Here is a 19,438-nt window from a genome sequence, read left to right as displayed (position 1 = left end):
TTGCAACACGGCGAGGAAGACCCCAATGAGTAAGGTGTCCGACATGTTTGCGGCCAAAATAAAGAGGTATGGTAAGCGTCGCATAAAAAAATAAAAAATAAAAACACGCAAAAAAGAACCTTATAGTGTCCTGTCCCCTTTCCTCGCTCCCTGCGTAGGGTCGTTTGTCGGTTGCTAAGCACACACAGCGTTGTAGTGTTGAGCCGGGAACCCTCTTCCTCTCGTGGGGCCCTCGTTAATTATCCACGAGCCCGAATACGCTATCGCCCCCTTCCCGTTTTCCCCCATTCCTCCTGTTCTTTTCACTCTTGCTGATGCGTGGGCCGTTCCATGTGAAAACGCAGCATAATATAAAACGGCTGCGAGAAGTTTAGAACATATTTGGAGGATCTCTTCATTGCCGGAATGAAATGGGAGAAGTGACCAAGTTTTGAGAACGATTGAACGTGAAGGCTGGAACGAAAGTTGTGTGGGTCGCCTGTTAGTTTAATATTAGAGGCCGGGTTATGGGAAGAAAGGGTTGAATTATGTGGCGAAGAAGGTGATAAAAGTTTATGGAAAGTACGTTGCCGATGACGATTTCATAGGTGTTCTAAAATACGCGAGTCATAATACATTTAGGGATAAATTTTCTAAATGTTTACATTTGTTGCTGTCTGGGAGCTATCGTGAGTTTAAGCGAAGTGTCCGCTGAGGACGTTATGTGAAAAAGATGTTTTGCTCCGTGTGGGATAAGTGGGAATGTTCTAGACACGGACACAACTATGCAGAACGGAACACTATGCTTGCAGAAGTATTCGTGGCACTTTGTATTATTTTGTAACGCAATTTAATCACCGGGCCGGAAAGACGGAGAGTTACCGTTCACAGACTTGAAAATGTACTCATTTGTAAACTGTATTGCATTTCGGGTAATTCTGCTAAGCTTTGATTCGTGTGCCCTGTACCAATCAGTAGACTATAGTCAGTTCAATTTAATTCATTATTTTATTTTCCTTTCCGTTGGAAGGGCAAGCAAAAAGCCGAGGAGGCTTGACTAAGGCTCTCCTCCCAATGTACACTGTAGAGCAGCAGTACAAAATGATAAAAATAAAAATAATAAAAATACAAAACAACAATGTACAAGGTAACAAATTACAAAATAGCAAAGTAACTAGATACAAAGTAAAAAAAATAAAAGCCCAATGATGATAAAGTGATTAGTTCATGTTTAGGATGAAGCTAGTGAGGTTCTTTTTTGTCAATAATAAAGGATCTGTTGTGATTCTAACGTATTGGTTGAAGCGGACTGTACATTGTTACATTGTAGTGATTGTTTGCCATAGTTCGTTCTGACAGGCAGTCATAAAACCTCCTATAGAAATATCAAACACAGCCCTCCCGTACTCTATACACGTAGGTTCATGCTGCTCCCTGGGACAGCAAAGGCGTTACGTTACACTCTTGTAAAGGCAGTATATATTTAAAAAAAATCATGTGAAAGCAAAACTACTCGGCGCTCTCTCCCCTCACACAGTTCCCAACTGTTAATTTTAGCCTACTCGTCTCCCTACTTTTTGCATAACTATCATTTTCCTCACAACACACTGCACTCCCGCACGCCTGCCTCCGACTAAAACATATTAATTCCCGATTGGAGGCCTTTCAGGGACCACTGCTAATCTGTGGGAAACCCTTCAAAATTTGCTTACTTGACGTCCTTTCCCCACAATGGTCCCCCTAGTGGGCATTGGCGTAACTAAGTGTTTCGCGCAGGCTCCCGCTGCTTTTAATATCGCCTTAATATCGATGCATTAATACCGTCCGGCCTGAGATCCTTTAATGACGCCTTTTACTCAAACCTGGTCGAGGCTTCTATTTCTTGCTTTATTTTTCATCTTCTTCCTCGCTGCTGCCGGGCGCTGATTTCGCAGATTTTCTGCTTTCTGGATTTCTCCTGCGCGCTCGGAGTTTGATTTGCTGGCCTGATAAGTGGAAGCCTTTTCGGCCCTCGTTGTGCGTCACTTTCACTGATTTTCTTTTGACGTGGCAATTTTAAGCGAGGCACGTTTCGAAAGAGGCCTCATAGAGATGAAAAGAATCTCAGATATATGCGCCGTTAATTATTATTATTCCTCGCATATTAAAACGCTCGTAAATACGCTCAGTGGCAAAAAACGTACTTTCGTCAAAGAGAATGCAGAAGGCCGCGCGCAAAAAAATGTATGTTTCCGCCCCCCTATGATTGCTAAATCATTCCTTGTCTGCTAATCAATCTAGAACCATCGTGGCTTGCACAATACTATTTTTTTTGTGGCCAAATGTATTGTTTTACATTTTTTACATATTCATCCAACCATCAGTGCCTAAAAGAAATGCCCGTTTTTTGATCTGCTTAGGGAATGTGGAAACTCTCAGTATATTCATATCAGTAGAGAAGTAGCCTTCATGTCCATTGTAGAAAAAGCTTGAGCTTGGGCAAGGAACAAACAGAAAGGACGACACGACAGAGTAGGTGCCCGTGTCGTGTCGTCTTTTCTGTCTGTTGCCCAAGCTCAGGCTTTTTCTACAATGGATTTTATCCACCAGCTTGCCTGCATGTATGCTATAGCCTTCATGTTGAGCCTGAGCAACGCCACACATAAATCAGCTGGACTCTCGCCCACCTCTCACTACATCAAAATTGCTTGGCCCATGGCAAGATCGAGCCCACCAGCGGTCAGCCATAAAAGCACTTCTAAAGTTTTTGGACACCGTAGGGCTTCGGTCCTCACTGTGAAGTGACTTATTATTCCACTTCACCACATTACCGACTGCAGTGGGGTAGAGTGTCGCCCCTGTGCCCCAATTATTATCATTCAAATGAAGTTCTTGTTGTTGTTTCACACATACGTGCATGCATAAGGGCATATATGAGTTTGACAGCAGAGACACGAGCCCTTGTGGAATGGTGTCAGGAAGACGGCTTCGCTCGTATGTTTTTATTTCGTTTTAGCGCCGCGAAGCATCTGTGGCTATGAGCGGCGTACAGATGTGGACTGATGGAGAGAGGACGGTAGGAATGAGTGGGGGACAAGGGGTTAGTATGCGTCCTGGGCCGACTTCAGGGGGAGCAGTGCCGACATTCGTCTGGAAAGTCTTCGGAAAACCCAGGGAAAACCTTAGACAGCAAAGCCGGTGGTAGGATTCGAACACACCACCTCCCAATCTTCAGCACGACCCTGGCGAAGCCGCTCGGCCATGCCGCTGGTCCGCAATGAAAGCTGCATTTCGAAAAAGTATATAGAGAGTTTTTCTGGCACGGCACCGGGTGCAACTCTTTCTCAGTCTGGGAGAAAACCTAGAGAAAACCTCAGACGGCTGTGCTGTCTAAAGTTTTCCCTGGTTTTCCTGCAGACTTTCCAGGCGGATCTCGGCGCAGTTCCCCTTAAAGTCGGCCCAGGTCACGCATTAACCCCTCCTGTCTCCCACTCCGCGTTGCTGTCCTCTCTTCTTCTGACCACTACGCAGCTCATAGCCACAGTTGCTTCGCAGCGACAAAGCGGAATACAAAAAATATACGGGCATAAGGAAAAATAATGGGGATGCTCCGATGGCTGGGGATCGCGGGTACGTTACTGGTTAGATTTCACCCTGTTATAATCGAGCTTGACTGCTACTCCAATGTCACACACAACAAGTGTGAACGGCGACCACATACACTGCGCGACCTGACTGGACTGTGTGGGATGGTGGAGAGCGTGGTCACAGAATGCCAAGACCAAAACACTCGGACTGGCGTACGTGGAGGCGGCGTTGATGCCAATGCCAGCTGTAGTGAAGCAATTACGCTTGACATGGCGTCAACAAGGGTGCAGTCACTTTAGGTCTCTGTGAAAGCGCAGAGGAGGCTGGAATAAAGAAAGCTTAGTGGTAGTGATGTTATACGTTGCCTCTTGTTCTTAACGTGTCGGCTGTTTTAGCGAATCGGTGCACTCGTAATACTGGTTTGCGTGGGAGAACATACACTACGAGATGTCCATTATTGGTTGTACTAAAAACGGGATAGAAAAGGTAGGGAGGATAATGGTTAAAAGAGATATGGAGACGCCTGTCTGCTTCTGGTGAATGGCACAGGTATTCTTGAATTGTTCGTGAACAAATATTGAAGTCAATGACGCTGTTAGAATGCTGAAACTGCTTTCTTGCAAATCGGTAAATTTCGAAGCAACGGATTGGAAGGAATACATGATGATCATGATGGTGATGATGATAATATAGAAAAAAAAAAGGGGGGACGTAAGCCATCACAGAGTCGGGCTAGCTACCCCAGTGCACCTGCGAAGAATTGGTGAAAAAAAGAGGAAAAATGAACACATCACAAAGGGGAAAGGGGAAACAAAGAAAAATAGAGAAAGGGAAAACGAACACGTCATTGAGGAGGCACGCAGGGTGTTTCAGTAATCGTGTCAAAACTTCAATGAGAAAAGCGTTCCACAGAAAAAATATGCTACGAACGGAGTTTTGTGTGGAGAAGTTCAGCCACGTTCAACAAGTAACTTCATCAAATGTTAATTGAACTAAATTTCATTTCTGGGAGTGAAGCTTGAAGTGAATTGAATTGAACGCCATCAACTCTCAACTCTGAACAGTGCGAAGGTAGGGCGGCGTTTTCTTTTTAGAATCAGAACGCGCATTGCGATTTACTCAAATCCGCCACGGATTACGTTATCTATTGAAATGACAGCAGCTGACAAAAAATTTACGAAAGCGGGTACTTTGAGAAGCACAATTGGCTGTGTCGCATGAGTACTGCGTCAAAAGGCCGCTCGAAAGGCACAGAGAGCTGCCCCTTCGGTTTCCTTTTCGAAGCTTCTGTTGATAGCGGCAGCAACGTTCGACGGCAAAGTTATCTGAAACAACAGCGGAAAGGAAACAGCAACAGACGATTCTGAGAGCTAGAGCGAGAGGCCGTCTCGAACTTGCACTTAAAGGACTGAAAAAGGGTTACACAAATAGCGTTAGCTGATATATATTACTCCTATTTTCTGCCGACAGTCTAGAAAAATAAGACTGCTTCATATGCGAGCAGCTCGTGGTGGGTCGCTTTTGAAGACATCGTTCACGAGATTAAAACAGAATTTCTCAGCCGTTCCAGGTTCCGACCTGCTCACTCTCATTTCATAACGCGGTAGGCAAAGCCTGCACTGCGTTTTTAATTACTAGCCCGTTCACTGAAACGCTTACCGCACATATTACCTTCTCCTTCTCAACGTTCTTCATTCCATATTTTTTCATCTTTCTGCTGAGGACGGTACTTGGATTTAAGAACATTCTTTTCGTTTCCGTTCGTGCGCCAGACGTTGAAAGAACCTTGACTTTGATACGTGAGCTGCTGTTTCTTTTTTCGTGCTCATACAGGGAATAATGCAAGGTATTCATTACACGGTCTAGGGTTATGGGCCGCAAGAATGTAGCCTTGTTACGCGTCACTTAGGTGCCAAAGCTAATACTAGCTATACTGAAGTTCGCTTATAAAATTGGGACAGAAGCAACACAGAGAAGTGAATCACAGGCGAGATCCCGCGGGTAGCACGCATCGAGTGCTTCCAAACATGAAGTGACTGTAAAGCGTGCTCTACCACACAAAGAGGCATTATGAGGAGAAACCAACTTTACGAATGTGTTACATCTTCAGAATTATGCTTGGTATACGTGGAGTCGGCAGTAGCAAGAAACGAGCTAAGGAAAGTTAAAAAAAAGAAAGAAAGAAAGAAAGAAAAAAGAAAAGGCACTGCAACAACTCTCTTTCTTTCCCTCTCAGGCTCAAAAGGATAATTGTGGCTACAGCAGTATGTGTAATGATGGTTAAGTAAAATTGCAAAACAGTACATAACTAGTTCATTATTTCACTCTAAAATTTATGTTGAATTATTCTAATTAACGTTCACTAATCAAACGAATCAACTAACCTCTTAAAAAAGGAAAGAAAGAAAATAAACGAAAGATGTACGACACAGCACCCACCGTTTCAAGCCCATTCTATGATGCTTCAGAATCGAAGAAGATTCCAGCATTCATGCTTGGGACAGCTTCGTCCTTCACTTTATTTTATGAAACCAAATCTTTGTTTTTCAAAAGCTATTATCCGTCCTGCCGCCTACCATGTTACAGCAACTGCGCAAGACGTACATCTTAACAGGAGCTGCACATGCCTTGTTACTGTACCAAGGGAAGGCTAAGCGTCGATTCGGATCGCCGCATTTGTTCCAACGCTCAATTTCATGTGTCTTCCATAAGCTCCGGGTAAATGTTCCATACAGCGGTCGCCTCCCGTTCAAGCTCGAAATGGTTCTTTCTCCAAACTGCAATGAGTGAGGAGTAGTTGAGAACGTACAAAGCATTCCTCTAGAGTGCGTCACAGTCAACGGCGCTGCGCGGATCCGCTTCTCAGTAAAACCCATTAAATGTGATTGGATGGATTGGATGGACACTTGCGATAGAAAGCGCTTGCGCATACACACTTCTGAAATTCTGAGGACAATGAATCCTCATCCTATTCTTGTCCTGCTCGCATTCTTCCTTGCGCGTACGTACGCCACAGGTATCGCCACGGACATAAACGTTTAATCACTGTTCGCTCTGAGCTTATGCCGAATATGAGAGGTGGTGGGTTCGAATCCGTCCACCGGCCTCGGTTTCTGGGGTCTCCCCAGGATATTTCGGAAGGCTTTCTAGACAGGCGTCGGAACAGCTGCCTCTGATGTCGGCCCAGGACGCATACTAACCACTTCTCCTCCTGCTTCTCCTCTCCATAGTCTTCACATAGTCATAGCCACACTTGCTACTACTATTTTGAAATTGAATAAACATATCCCCCCCCCCCACACACACACACACTTGCTACGTGGAGCTGATACGTATGTAAGCGGAAACTCTGATGTTACTGGCCCTTCCTATACTCAACCTTGGTACTTATTTCTTCTTTTTAATACACGGTGAAAGAACGCGAAGCCGACACGACATCGCCATCTCCACGACTTCGAACTTGCAAGGACATATCGTCCAGCACATTGAGTCCCGTTCATTCGACTCAGGATCGCGTACCACGTGTTCAAGTAACAGTGTTCACACAATTGCTTACGTTGTGAACTTCTGAAAAATTTCGCGCATAATTAAAGCATCACGTTGCCACCTTCCTTTCAGATCTTTATTAATGCCACGTTTTCATCTTTCACAGACAATCTCATTTCGCATTAGACAAACAAACTCCCCCTTCCCCTCTTTCTTTTTTTTGCAATAAACCTATATTCCCCCCACCCCCTTTTTCCTTTTTTTTCGGAATAGCAAGCCGGCTCTTTGCCTGGCTAACCTTTATTTTCTTTTTTTCTTCTTAATAAACATATTCCCCCCCCCCCACTAAACAAGAGGCCTTTTTAGAAAACATAACATTATGAACGTAACGAAATTATATGATTATAGGCTAATATAATATTATACATTAACTATAACTAATATAATACACTAACTAACTATAATGCATTCCTATCGTTATTTCAGCTATCACGCCCAATTCAGTGCTTTGCGGTTAGACCTAGATGCACATGGTGCATCCCTCGACTCCGCACCAATTATGATAAACAGAGCCTTCACTTTACGCTACCCCGGCTCCTAAATGCCACAGAAAGTGAAAATATTGATGTCGTTTGCGGCTCTGTTGGAGAAATCGTAGATCATTTTATGTGTAAAAAAACTGTAGTGCTCACTTGTGTTTCTGTCTGTGTTCTCCGTTAGCTAAGGACTATTTGACAGTTTGGTTATGTGTAATATATACACGTATTTTTCTTTTTTCTTTTTTTTTTTGCTGATGCAAATGACATTAGTGTATATATAGCTGCCGCACTGTAGGGAGTCGAGCCTCGTCAAGCCACTTATCTGGCTTTTTGCTCGCCTCCTTTTCATGTATGGCTAAACATTATTATTATTATTAACCACAAACTGCTTCATCTACGCCGTGCTCACTGAACTGACTTCGCACACACTCACGACGCATCGCTTTGACCGGCCGCTTCACTACGCGGACAACTTGGGCCATAATTCTCGTCCCTTCCCTTCGTTCCGAATCCATGTCCCTAAGCGGCGGTCGATACCTTCCAGCTGGACACCCTCAGCATGACCTGCTCCTCTTTAGCGTCTGCATCCTAATGGAGGCCCTTTCATCTCCGCGCTACGCTCCATTTCTGGCACGCGGGGGATACGCGTCCACGAGCATAAATAACACCCCATCGCTGCGCTACAATGTCGAAGCTACTCGTAGCAAGTAGTTTCTTGTCTTGCGTCCTCGTCGAACGAAGAGACCGACGGAGAGAATCTCAGCGCGGCTGTGTGCCCGGAACGATTTCCGATACGAAGTGCACGGCGTGTCTCAGGGTGATCAGCTTCTGTTTCTTAAAAGGTTTTGTTCGGAGAGGAAAGAAAAGTGGGGACGGGGACCGGTTGTGGGAGATTGCGGAGTTCTTTTCTAAGAGCGCGACAAGTGGTTGAGCAGGTGGAAAGGATTGAGATTGAAATAGAGAGGAGAAACAGATTGATAGGGGTTGTGTGGTGCGATATATAATTGTGCGGGTGCCAAAATGCGGCCAAGATTAAAAATAAACGGTGTTAATTAAATATTGCTTTCAGAAAAACAATTACGTGGACGCGAAAAGTTCATATGGCCTTTAGGTCAGCAAATGCTGGAGCTAGGTGACGGTTTGTAGTTCATTTATAATCTAACATTTCGTTAAAGTACTGCGGTTGTTGCGCGAGTTGTTCTTGACCACTTTTGTTTTGCAAAAAATACGATCGAAAAAGTCTCGAAACTCTCGAAAAACTCGAAAAACTCAGCGATTTTCTTCTGATCTTGTTTCTGGTTATAGCTGATTTTTTTTTTTGTAAATGCACGGCTACAGTTTATCTATTTTTGCGATATTTTAATCGCGAATTTTTTTTATTTAACATAACAAAAACAACAACTACATGAATGACGATGGGATGAGGTGATTCACCGCAAGGATTGCGGTACCATACCTCAGAGCATGTGGGTTAATATATGAGTGTGATGACGATGAAAAAGACGAGGCATACACGCTCGCACACACACACATGACACGCGCAAATGAGATATCACACACGCGGAGTAAAACAACATGAAATCAGTGCGATGCTTACATAAAAACAAAAACAAAAAAAAGCCTGACAGACACTAAAGCTGCGCGCACAGATCACCCTAATACTTCTACTGCTCATATCCCTCATAATAACGACGGAAGCTAATCCTTTTTCAACTCCGTACCTGCAGAGTCAGTGCGCGATAGGTACGCACGAGCGCGCCCGACAGTCATATTCGAGAGAAGCCTTTCCATATTTCATTTTGCGCTGCAGAAGTAAGAAGAACTTACGTAAAAACCTTTCTGGTGGCAACACAGCTGTACAACTGGGCACTTCAATTCGGGGTAATGTCACGGAAACGGGACACTTAAGCCGATCAAACTAATCGCGCGCGAAAGAGAGAATCTCAAATTCTTTCGGGCATGATTTCATTTCGCCAGTCGTCACCGCAGGAGAACAAAGAAGCTGAGACACTGAATAATAATAGCGAAGAATTCGGGGATCTCGAATTTCTGCGCGTCTACCAATTAGCAGATGTGTCTCTTCCTTTTTTTTTTTTGTCGGGGGCTCAGCGCGAAATTAAATAACGATTTCCGTTTCAAAGAATGATGGGAAGCATTTTATGTGCGGAGTATTATGAAAGGCGATTTTGCCATCTGCATCGCGGAAGCTGTTTCTGCTATGAGGCGGATGACGACGCTTTTTTTTTTCTCTCTCTCTCTCTCCGCTCTATCGGGCGTCTCTATTAGCGTCGTGAAAAATGACGGGTTAACGGATCGCGCGCGCCCCCCATGTGGCCGTCCAAATCGGTATTCGATAACTGATCCTGGCTGTGCGCATAGCATCCGTCTCTCTCTCGCTGATTGTGCATTCGTTTAGCCGAGTTCGACCTTGCGTGGATCTGTCGGGCGGTTAGTATAGTTACGTGGATGGAGCGCTTAATTAGGTGGTTGTGTGCGATGAACGTTAGGGTGCACGGTAGGTGGGTTTTACGTGGTGCGCTGCTAAAGTGCATGACGTCGGTGTTCTGTAGCGATTTCGGTGCTCGTCTTATTCAGCTTTTTTTTTCAATTGCTCCGTACTTTTTCTGTCTTGGTTTTTTGCAATCAAGGCAGTGTCACGATGACGGTGATGTAATAAAGAAATGTAGAAAAAAATAGGGATGTTAGTCGCGACAGAGTCGGACTGGCTACCCCAGAACGCCTACTCACGGTGAAGACAAACACATGAACGGGTTAAAGTGATGTAGAGCAACATGTACTTCCAAAAGTTTCAAACGAGCGAGTGGAGAATGCCAAACAAGAAGAGAAATCAGTGGAGAAGCACACACAACACGCACCTATCAAGTCATAGTGTGTCCATAAGCCCAGTTGTACGTAGAAAACCTTTAAGTGCCCTCAGCACCTTGTCGGGCGACTGAGGGCCTAACAGTTTCGCGATATCGAAGGCTCGGGAGTCCACACGAGACAGGTTCGCCTCTAAAACCCTTCGAGTGTCAATTCGTCACCTGAGGAGGATGCGTTTTACGTCCTCTACAACGCCGCACTCACCGCAGTTCGGAGAGTCACGCTTGTCCCGTTTGAAGAGAAGACATGCGCTGTACGGCACATTGAGCCGTAGCCTATTTTTTATTTATCAAATGTTTTACTATTTTGTTTGCCAACATATACAGATTAAGTAATGTAAGAAACCATACGGATCATAGCGTAAGTTAGTACGATCCTTAAAAAAAAACATGTTCATCTTGCATGTTTTACACAGCAACCTCTGGCAATAAAAAGCAATATATTTTTAAATATTTCTGCAACACTCGAAATATGTTTTTTGTACAGCATAAACAACACATACCCATACAACAAATTTATGAATGGCTATAAAGCACAGTGACGCTGACGTTTTTAGTCTTTCTACAAACATCACCATCACCACCCTATGTATAGGACAGTCGTCGTTTGTCGTGCGAAGGAAGGTGGTGCTCGAAAGCAAAAGCCTGCGTCACGGAATGATAGAAGGTTAATGGATACTTTGCAGAATTGTCACTGACCGAGATTGGGTTGGAGGAGTGTGGTCTGAAGTTGTTGAAACGACGTTGTAAACCCCAACGTGCCTCAACTAGCTGCTAACCTGAGCAGAAAATAAGAGGTTGACAGAATGAAGAGGATTTGGGGAAGAAAAGTAATATCAGTCATTTTGGGGACTGGATGCATTTCACCATTACCATTACCACAACCATTAGACCCCTTCGGGACTAACTGCACGCAAATTTGTTCAAAGTTCAAGGACTATATTTCCAGTACTGGGGAGTAAATTTCAGGGTCCGGGTACTAAAATGGGAAGTAATTACAGTCTAGAGGACTGGAGGCTGTAACTGATTCCCAATTTACTTCTCCTTTTCTTAGAGTGCACGGACAACAAACAAGAAGGTACCTGAACTTGAAATACACGTGGTGGAGAAGAAAGACAAATCTTAAAAAGTTTCGGGAGGCGCGGGACGAAGCCCTACGATTTCTTGGAGAGGACGCCCCGTTCCCAGGTACGTCTGAGACTCGACTAAGCTGTAATGATTATTGAAATACGCATTATACATTACTACGGTAGCGCGCGTACGGCGTGTATCCACACGAGGTGTGCAGTTAGTATTGGCTCCGCTGCCGCGAGGTAATTTGAAACGATTGTGCGTGAACAAGGAAGATGCCCACTTGCTCGCATTTTTCTTTTCATTCCCGCTCAGCCTGCTAAAGCAAGATAGAGATTGGAAAAACCAAGAAGCCTACGTGACAAAGAAACCTAAATAAAGCAGAACAAGAGGTCGAGAGGAAGGACAGCAATTAGAGTCCAAGTGCGTGTGGCTTGTCCTCGGCGTCCCACGGGCGGTCTTGTCCTGAGTGTTGGATGCCCGCGTGTGCTGCATTCTAACGACTCTTCCTCCGATCGGGGCTCGTTAGCGCTCGCCACTTGTCGACCGCGCGGCTCTTGATCGTGACGCCGCACTCCGTCAACGTTCACTGGAGCGCGACGAACCCTACATCTGCGCCGCGTCCCGCTGCGAAAACTGGCCCAGACACATCGTAAATATAAGAGCGCGTCACAATGTACGGGCCACTTTGTGTGATAATGGTAAATACTAGTGAAGAGCGATGCGGCGGAAGTGGTAGTACGTATTGGGTAAAGCGAGAGTGCTATCGCTGTAACGTTATTTTAGTGAGTTTTAGTATATATCTGCGTAGGTAAAGGATAGCGTGGTGGTTTTGCGCAATGCGCGAAGCTCTCTTTATGTTCTGCGCGTGCGCAGAACCACAACGCTATCCCTTACGTACGCAAAGGCGATAGCGTACGATACGGTAAAACTCACTAACCACAGCAACGCGTGGTAGTAAGAAGTTCTGGAATAGCGGGTACCCATGCGCTGTGCTGGCCCAAGGGAGAACAAGGTTGTCAAGGCGCATGTCACACACATACACGCGCATAAATGGGATGATGATGTGGTGGGTCCTGGATAACCTCATCCGCTTCCGCATTGTGGTGTTTACTAAGCCTTTACGGGGGCGCGGTGTCGAGAGTGGTCGAGATTAAACAAATTAGCAAACGCAGTCGCCCGTCATACATAGACTAAAACCGTAACCGTGAAATTCCATGGGCTTGTATAGGAACATTTGCAAATTAATGTAATGTTTTTGTTGACTACTACAAATTCACTGAGTTCCAGGATGCCAATGACTTTATTTAAGCCGTCTTGCGAATCTCAATCCCGTTTAACAAACTGGATCGGGTTAAGCAGGATTGGAGTTCGATCCTACTCGAACGTGTTCGTGTAGCAGCGCCGGATCCGCATTGAGCTCGATGAGCATGGGCTCCATGTGGATCGAAAGTGCGGATCGAAAGGGTATAAAGCTACGTAGTTAATTGCAAGATTGCCGTACGATCGCGAGCGCGTGCTCATGGAAACTGCTCTGCAACGCGTCGATCAACGCCAGTTCGACTTGGCCAAAATTCTCGGGCCATGGTCGGACCCCTCACATCAGATGCAAGGCCTACGAGTTGTTGCAGAGTTCCTCTCCAGCACTCGACTAATGGACGAACTGTAATAGGACACGTTTCTATCATCATTTATTTCTCAGCCCTTCCACAAGCGCAATGGGGCAGTGTACCGCGATAACGGCGGAGAATGACCCACCACATCATCATCCCATTTATGTGTGTTTGTGTGTGCGTGGAAGATTGGACTAACCTGACTCGGCACAATCATCGAGACTGATTTTATCATTTTTTCTCGCACTGTAATTCATCTTCAGCACTAGCTCATGTTTCAAAGTCACTGCGAGATGCGTATACGCTATTTTCGGGCTCCCTTCCACTGACGCTTTGCCTTTTTATTCCGTCGAACTTTCGTTTGTGTTACTGGTAATATTTGTGGTAAGCGTTTGGCTAGGAATTAGGTACACTTTGGTGTAGGAAACAAATTCGGAGCGCGAAAATTGGTTATCCCGTAAAGTAGATGCTGGGTGTATGATCTGTGTGGTAGAAGACCATCGTCTTCATGCGGAGTTCTTGCGCTCCACCGGTCTGGCGACGGGTCTCTGAAGGTGCTCACCCCACCATCGTCCCCTCATCCGTTCCCAATGAGATATAGGGCAGTGTATCACCACAACGGCGGTGAATCGCCGACCGCATCATCATCCAGTGTGTGTATGTGTGTGGTAGCACCATGCAGGGTACCTTGAAAACGTACACAATACAACAGTGAAGGGTAGAAAACACAGCAAACCCGTAAAGGAATATGAAGGGAAGTGCCTCAGGACGAGAGCCGCTGATATTTCGAACAGAGACTTCTGTTCTTCTTCCCAGAAGAAGAACAGTCTCTGTTCGAAATGTCGGCTGCTCTCGTCCTGAGGCGCTTCCCTTCACACCATATAAAAATGTTATTCCCGAGTATCGACCACATAAGTAAGCAAAGCATGCAGCTGGTCCTGACAACGCCGGCCGAACATCTCAGTTTTCTTTCCTTATCTAATCTAACCTAGGTCGACTTTTATAGGCCGGTAATTCAATTTGAACCTAGGCTAAAAGGAAGACAAAGGTGCAGATGCGTACCTCCTAAACAAAACTACATTTGATGTAAAATAGTTATTCTGGCATCTTCTTGCCTGTTCGGCTCTCTTAACGTGGCGGCCTCTCACACACGCGATGTTTTGAGTCCATACAGCTCAGTTCTAGATTGCTCAGCCGACTTTGTGTAAGGGAGAAGCATCTCAATGTTTCTTGCTCCTGTCCGTCGAGAAATCTCTGCCGGGAGCCGATCAAAAGACTGAAACCAACTAGATTTCACCGGCCATTTCTCTTCGGAAAAGTAATAACACCACTTTGGGGATGATTTTTATACCTTCATGTTTCTGACCTGGGGGAGGGAGGTGAATTGCACCTTTATTGCGTCCAGGCTTTCTGAAATTCCTTCTTGCCGCCGGCTTTCTCCGGACAAATGAAGGTTGAGAGGAAGGGTGGATGTTATATTGCTTTTTTTTTTTAAACGTGTATATACGTACAGACACGTAAGGGCATATCACTTTAATCGGGATTTTGCACTTTTCTGCGATTAAGGTCAAAGTTCACCCTGCTTGCTCGGTGATAAGGCGTAGGTAACGGCATTGAATAATGCCTATAAATATTTTATTTAATAATGGCATCGCCTTCTCTATGGCTTCCCTAGGTCTTACTGTGCTACGTTACGTGAGTGACACTTGAATTAGACACGTAATGCTTAGCTCTGCTACCAGCTTATGTGGTTATTCTCACGGCGTGTGGTACCGCAATTGTTGCGGTGAATCACCTCATTCCATCGTCATTCATGTAGTAGTAGTAGTTGTTGTTGTTCTCACGACGCGGTAAAGTATAAGACGCCATTTGCCGATCTATACCGAAACCCTCTAATTAATCTGACATTAAAATAAAATAAATGACTCGCCAGCGGCATGGCCCGAGCGGGTTAAGGCATCCCGCTCCTTTGTGGTGGCAAAGGTCATGCTGAAGACTGGGAGGTGGTGCGTTCGAATCCCACCAACGGCTCTGCTGTCTGAGGTTTTCCCTGGGTTTTCCGAAGACTTTCCAGACGAATAGTCGGCACAGTTACCCCTGAAGTCGGCCCAGGACGCATACTACCCCCCCCCCCTGTCCCCCACTCCTTCCTTCCTGCTGTCCTATCTGCATCTGTCCAAATCTGTACGCCGCTCATAGCTACAGTTGCTTTGCGGCGCAAACACGGAATAAAAAAAAATACTGGATTACGGTTGCGAAATATATAGACAAAGTAGTGCACGTACATTTGCATACCTGGTACAGAGGCGCTACATGGGCACAGCGAGCACATTACAGGGATGCAACGCTAACACTTTGCTACCAGTCTACGAATAAAAATTCTATTTCCTGTATTGCTAACTGGAATTTGACGGAGAGTAGTACTAGAAGAAGGCCTTATGCAGCGACTGATTGGCGACAGTAAAAAAACAGAAAAGAATCTCCTTCTAGAGAAAGCAATTTTCAAAAATGTACAACATCGCCCCAATGGGTTTTGCCAAATCGGTGCATCAATCATTCCTCCATGTTCATCCGAGTCGTTTTTTGCTTAGATCCCTATTTTGTAATCGTCGACAACACACTTCTTCTTCCTTACGCTGAATAGGCATTAACAACACTGAACATTTTATCCTTTCTCTACAATGTGTTCTTGCTTCCTTGAGCCCCGGAATAGGCTGGCATCTCTCGTTATCGTCAAGCATCGGGTATGCGCGTTCTATAGTCATCAATTTTTCGTTCGAACAAAATTCTTCTTCTTTCTCTCGGTCGGCTTTCCATGCAGTCCCGACGAAATGACAAAAACTCATCGGGAAAATAGCGCGGAAGACCATTTCCGAAGAAGGCAGTACTCGCGGCAAGCAAGAATGAAAGCGTCTGGCAACGCTGTAGTGGGAAGGCAATGACTCGTCCCCCTAGCGGCAACTATGGGCAAGACTCGGTCGCTTTCTTCGTGTACGACGCGTTTTCGTATCAATATTTCAGTGCACACGTCCTCCCACTAAATCATCGACCACAATTTGTCGCAACATGAGTCCATCCGACTGTTGTAGTAATAATGATATAGAAAGACAGATACGCGCACATATCAGTTTTTTTTCTCTCTCGCTTGTGTCTGCGTGCCAGTTATATCGTCATCTAGTGGATCTTCTTTGAAATCAGCAGACTTTTATCGCCTGCTTTTGTCGTCACCGGATGTCTGCATCGATGCTTTGTCTTGCTCCAAGTCTAGAGACCTCCAAGTGGAGAACTCGTTCTTGACAAGTTTGGGGTTTAAGAAATGCGGGTAGAAAAATAGCAACAAAGAATTTTAGTTGATCGTTCACAAAAACAAAAAGGAAGAAGGCAGTATATTATTTCGCACAAGACGCCTAGGTTGTGTCTTATGTTCCAAGAGATTTTGTCGAAAGTTTTCGTAAGGCGTCATTGGCTTTTTTTCTTTTGTGCCGAATGGTTTGCTGGCTCATCCATCATCTTCTGTTCGTTCGGTATGTGTGCACGCCTATGTGAGGGATCTGTTGTACAGGGATGAGAGATGGCTTTCTGAGCCTGCCGTTGAAGCGAGACTGTTCATCAGCGTGCAGCTCACAGTTGGCCGGTGGTGATACACAAAAGTCGAATGGGCGCGGGCTTTATAAGTTACTACGCAGAGATATTGGACAAATACCATGTCTGAACCATATTGCTGTGAAGAACTGATAACTTCTAGTGGAGAACATTCAGAGCTTGTACAATGACGGTATTTGAAACGTCGACTTGTCCATTTTCTTCATGACGAAAACATCGACTTACGAGGGTGGTTCAATAAGTAGCCTTGAATAATTTATTGACGAACAATGAAAATGATGAGCGTGTCAGGAAACAATGTATCATTTTTTTTTCTACGTAGTCCCCCTGCTTTTCAATCTTGGTGCGCTATAGTTTGGGAGGCTCCTATATTCCAGCAGGGAAGTTCTTGGGCCGGGCGCGTAGGCCATTATACACCGCTTCCTTGACGTCTCTTGCGGAACTGCTATAGTCGGAGCCAAACTTCCGACCAGTTGAGACAACCTGCCCCGCTACTGGGGCGTATCGTCACACTTGCCGACCTCCGCGCAAATCTCTTTTATAATTTTTTTTTTGAAAGCCAGCTTTAGTTTAACATGTGCATTGTGTAGTCAAAGGATCGCACTAAAACGCTGCGTTGATTTCATCAGTCTGAAAAACGCACTTTCGTCATAGCAAAGTTAGAAGTAAAAACTGTGACAAGTCTTCCCGGTTTGCCCTACTGTAGTCTGAGGAACTTTTACGCCAATAAAACACATATCATCATCATACAAAAACGAAAGAAGAATGAAAACGTTAGTACCCCAATTCACTTCCGAGATAACTTCGCTGTTTTACTGAGAGGAAGCCAATAAGCTCGTCGTAGACTTACATATTATAACGAATCACTTCACTCACTAACTAATGAACACCACTCACCAGTTATATTTCTAGAGCGCCGTGCTTTCTTCGCCTGCACGACTAACACCAACGCATAGCGAAATAACTCCGAGACGTATACTTTACCTTCCGTCGCGAACAGACGAGACGAGTTTTGTTTGAAAACATCGCTCTTCCCACGGAACTCCCATGACGTTCATCAGGCCGTGTCAGGAAGGGCATCGAATTTCGATACAGAGGAGATGAAGTGCAGTTTTTACTATCTCTGTCATTGTCGCTGCCCCCAATCGGTGACAGCTTGCGTCAATATTGACATGGCTTAGCTCGTTAGCACGAGACCCTTTTGTGCGAGCCACACTGCTCTACCTGCCTTCATTGGCCGCGAGGCTAACTTCAGGAATCTCTATATACTCCATATCGCTTCATTGTGTGAGAGAGGTGTTTATACAACGAGATGAAGCCGGGTACACAGAGGTCCGTTGCGCTGTAAGTGGGACGACGCTGGCATAGTGACAGTATGCCCATAAAGCCGTGTCCTTTCCGATTCGGTTGGCGGAGAAGCGTTTAGTTCGGGTTCGGGTTCACCTCCGCGACAGCGAAAATGAAGGTCCGAACCGGTTCAGTGAAGCTAATGTCTGAATGAAAGCAAACGAGAGATTAAAAAAAATAATTTTGCGATAAATTGGGATGTCTAATTAGTTTAGTCTAATTAGGAACTATCACCACGTTACAGAGAATATCGGCGCATGTTATGTCGATGGAATTCCTAACGCGCCCTGAACGGTGTAAACCCGTAGCCGTTTTTTTTTTAAAACTCATTTCTGGTTTCCAAGTATGTCCGTCTTGTGTGTCCTCGCATTCTCCGCGTGTTCAAATCCGACCAACGTGATCTACACCTTCTTGCAGTTCCGGTTAGTTCTGGCTCAGGAAAACCAACTTCGGTTTCGTTCCAGTTCAACAACAACAACAAAAAAAAGAAAGAAAGAAACTATCTGTAGACGTGTTCGGTTTGAGTTCAGTTCAAGCTCTTATCCCTGCTATAAAGGACCAAGAGACTAGTGTAACGCAAAGCTATGCGGAGGCAGTCATGAAAAAATGGTGAGTTATAGTCGGAGAAGGTAGAAGGCTGTTGTGAAATACTGAAAGAGAGTACTGAAAGCTGAAGTAAGGAAGGAAAACTGGTAGATGCCTTTTTCAGTACTGAGCTTCAGTTCGGCATTCTGGTTAGATGCGGAAAACTGCCACCAACTACGCGTATGCCCTTAACACTCCTTCAATTTCAATAAACCGACACGTTACGAGGAGCTGACAAGATGGCGTATATGCAGTCCAGCTGGTGGATGAACTCCATAACCTAAAAGCATGAGTCGTGTGTTCGTGTCTACCCTGTGTGTGCCCAGACTCAGGCGTTTACATTATGATGTTACGATGACTCTGACCCCGTGATATTCACCGCACTTCCGGCAATGCATGATTCCCACTTCGCAAGTCAAGAAAGGTCTGCATGACCTTCCTGAAACGTCATACATGTCAGACGGCTATCAAATGAATAAGGAAAACAAAGGCTCTCAGTGACAGAATTATTATCTCTGGCGTTACGCCTTGGGAACCTAAACGCCGTCGCGTCCGTGAAAGATAATAACTCAGCCTTAACCTGCTCGAAAAAAAAAAAAAAGCTCATAACCTCAAGATGACTTGGACAACTTGTTGCTTGGACTAATTAATAAAGTCTACATATTTGACGACCCGTGCTCCCAGCTTTCACAGTACCGGAAGGGGTATGCCAATATTAGTTAACATCAAGTCCCTGGCCTTCATGATGCAACGGTGTCATATCCGG

At 45.1% G+C, this 19,438-nt stretch overlaps 1 protein-coding gene and 1 long non-coding RNA gene across 3 annotated transcripts in view; one reads left to right on the top strand and one right to left on the bottom strand.

The window, feature by feature from the left end:
• LOC135388864 (uncharacterized) overlaps positions 1-11,564 on the top strand; it is a 173,133-nt gene extending 161,569 nt beyond the window's left edge. The window contains exon 4 of the long non-coding RNA XR_010421523.1: positions 11,508-11,564. This is a non-coding gene — a long non-coding RNA (uncharacterized LOC135388864). The remainder of the gene's footprint in view (positions 1-11,507) is intronic.
• LOC135388860 (lachesin-like) overlaps positions 1-19,438 on the bottom strand; it is a 184,926-nt gene that overhangs the window by 61,536 nt on the left and 103,952 nt on the right. The window lies entirely within an intron of this gene.

This window comes from Ornithodoros turicata, chromosome 3 (genome assembly GCF_037126465.1).
Source record: "Ornithodoros turicata isolate Travis chromosome 3, ASM3712646v1, whole genome shotgun sequence".
Classification (NCBI taxonomy): domain Eukaryota; kingdom Metazoa; phylum Arthropoda; class Arachnida; order Ixodida; family Argasidae; genus Ornithodoros; species Ornithodoros turicata.
The sequence above is the reverse complement of the archived record's forward strand: the minus strand, read 5'-3'. Positions and strand labels throughout refer to the sequence as shown.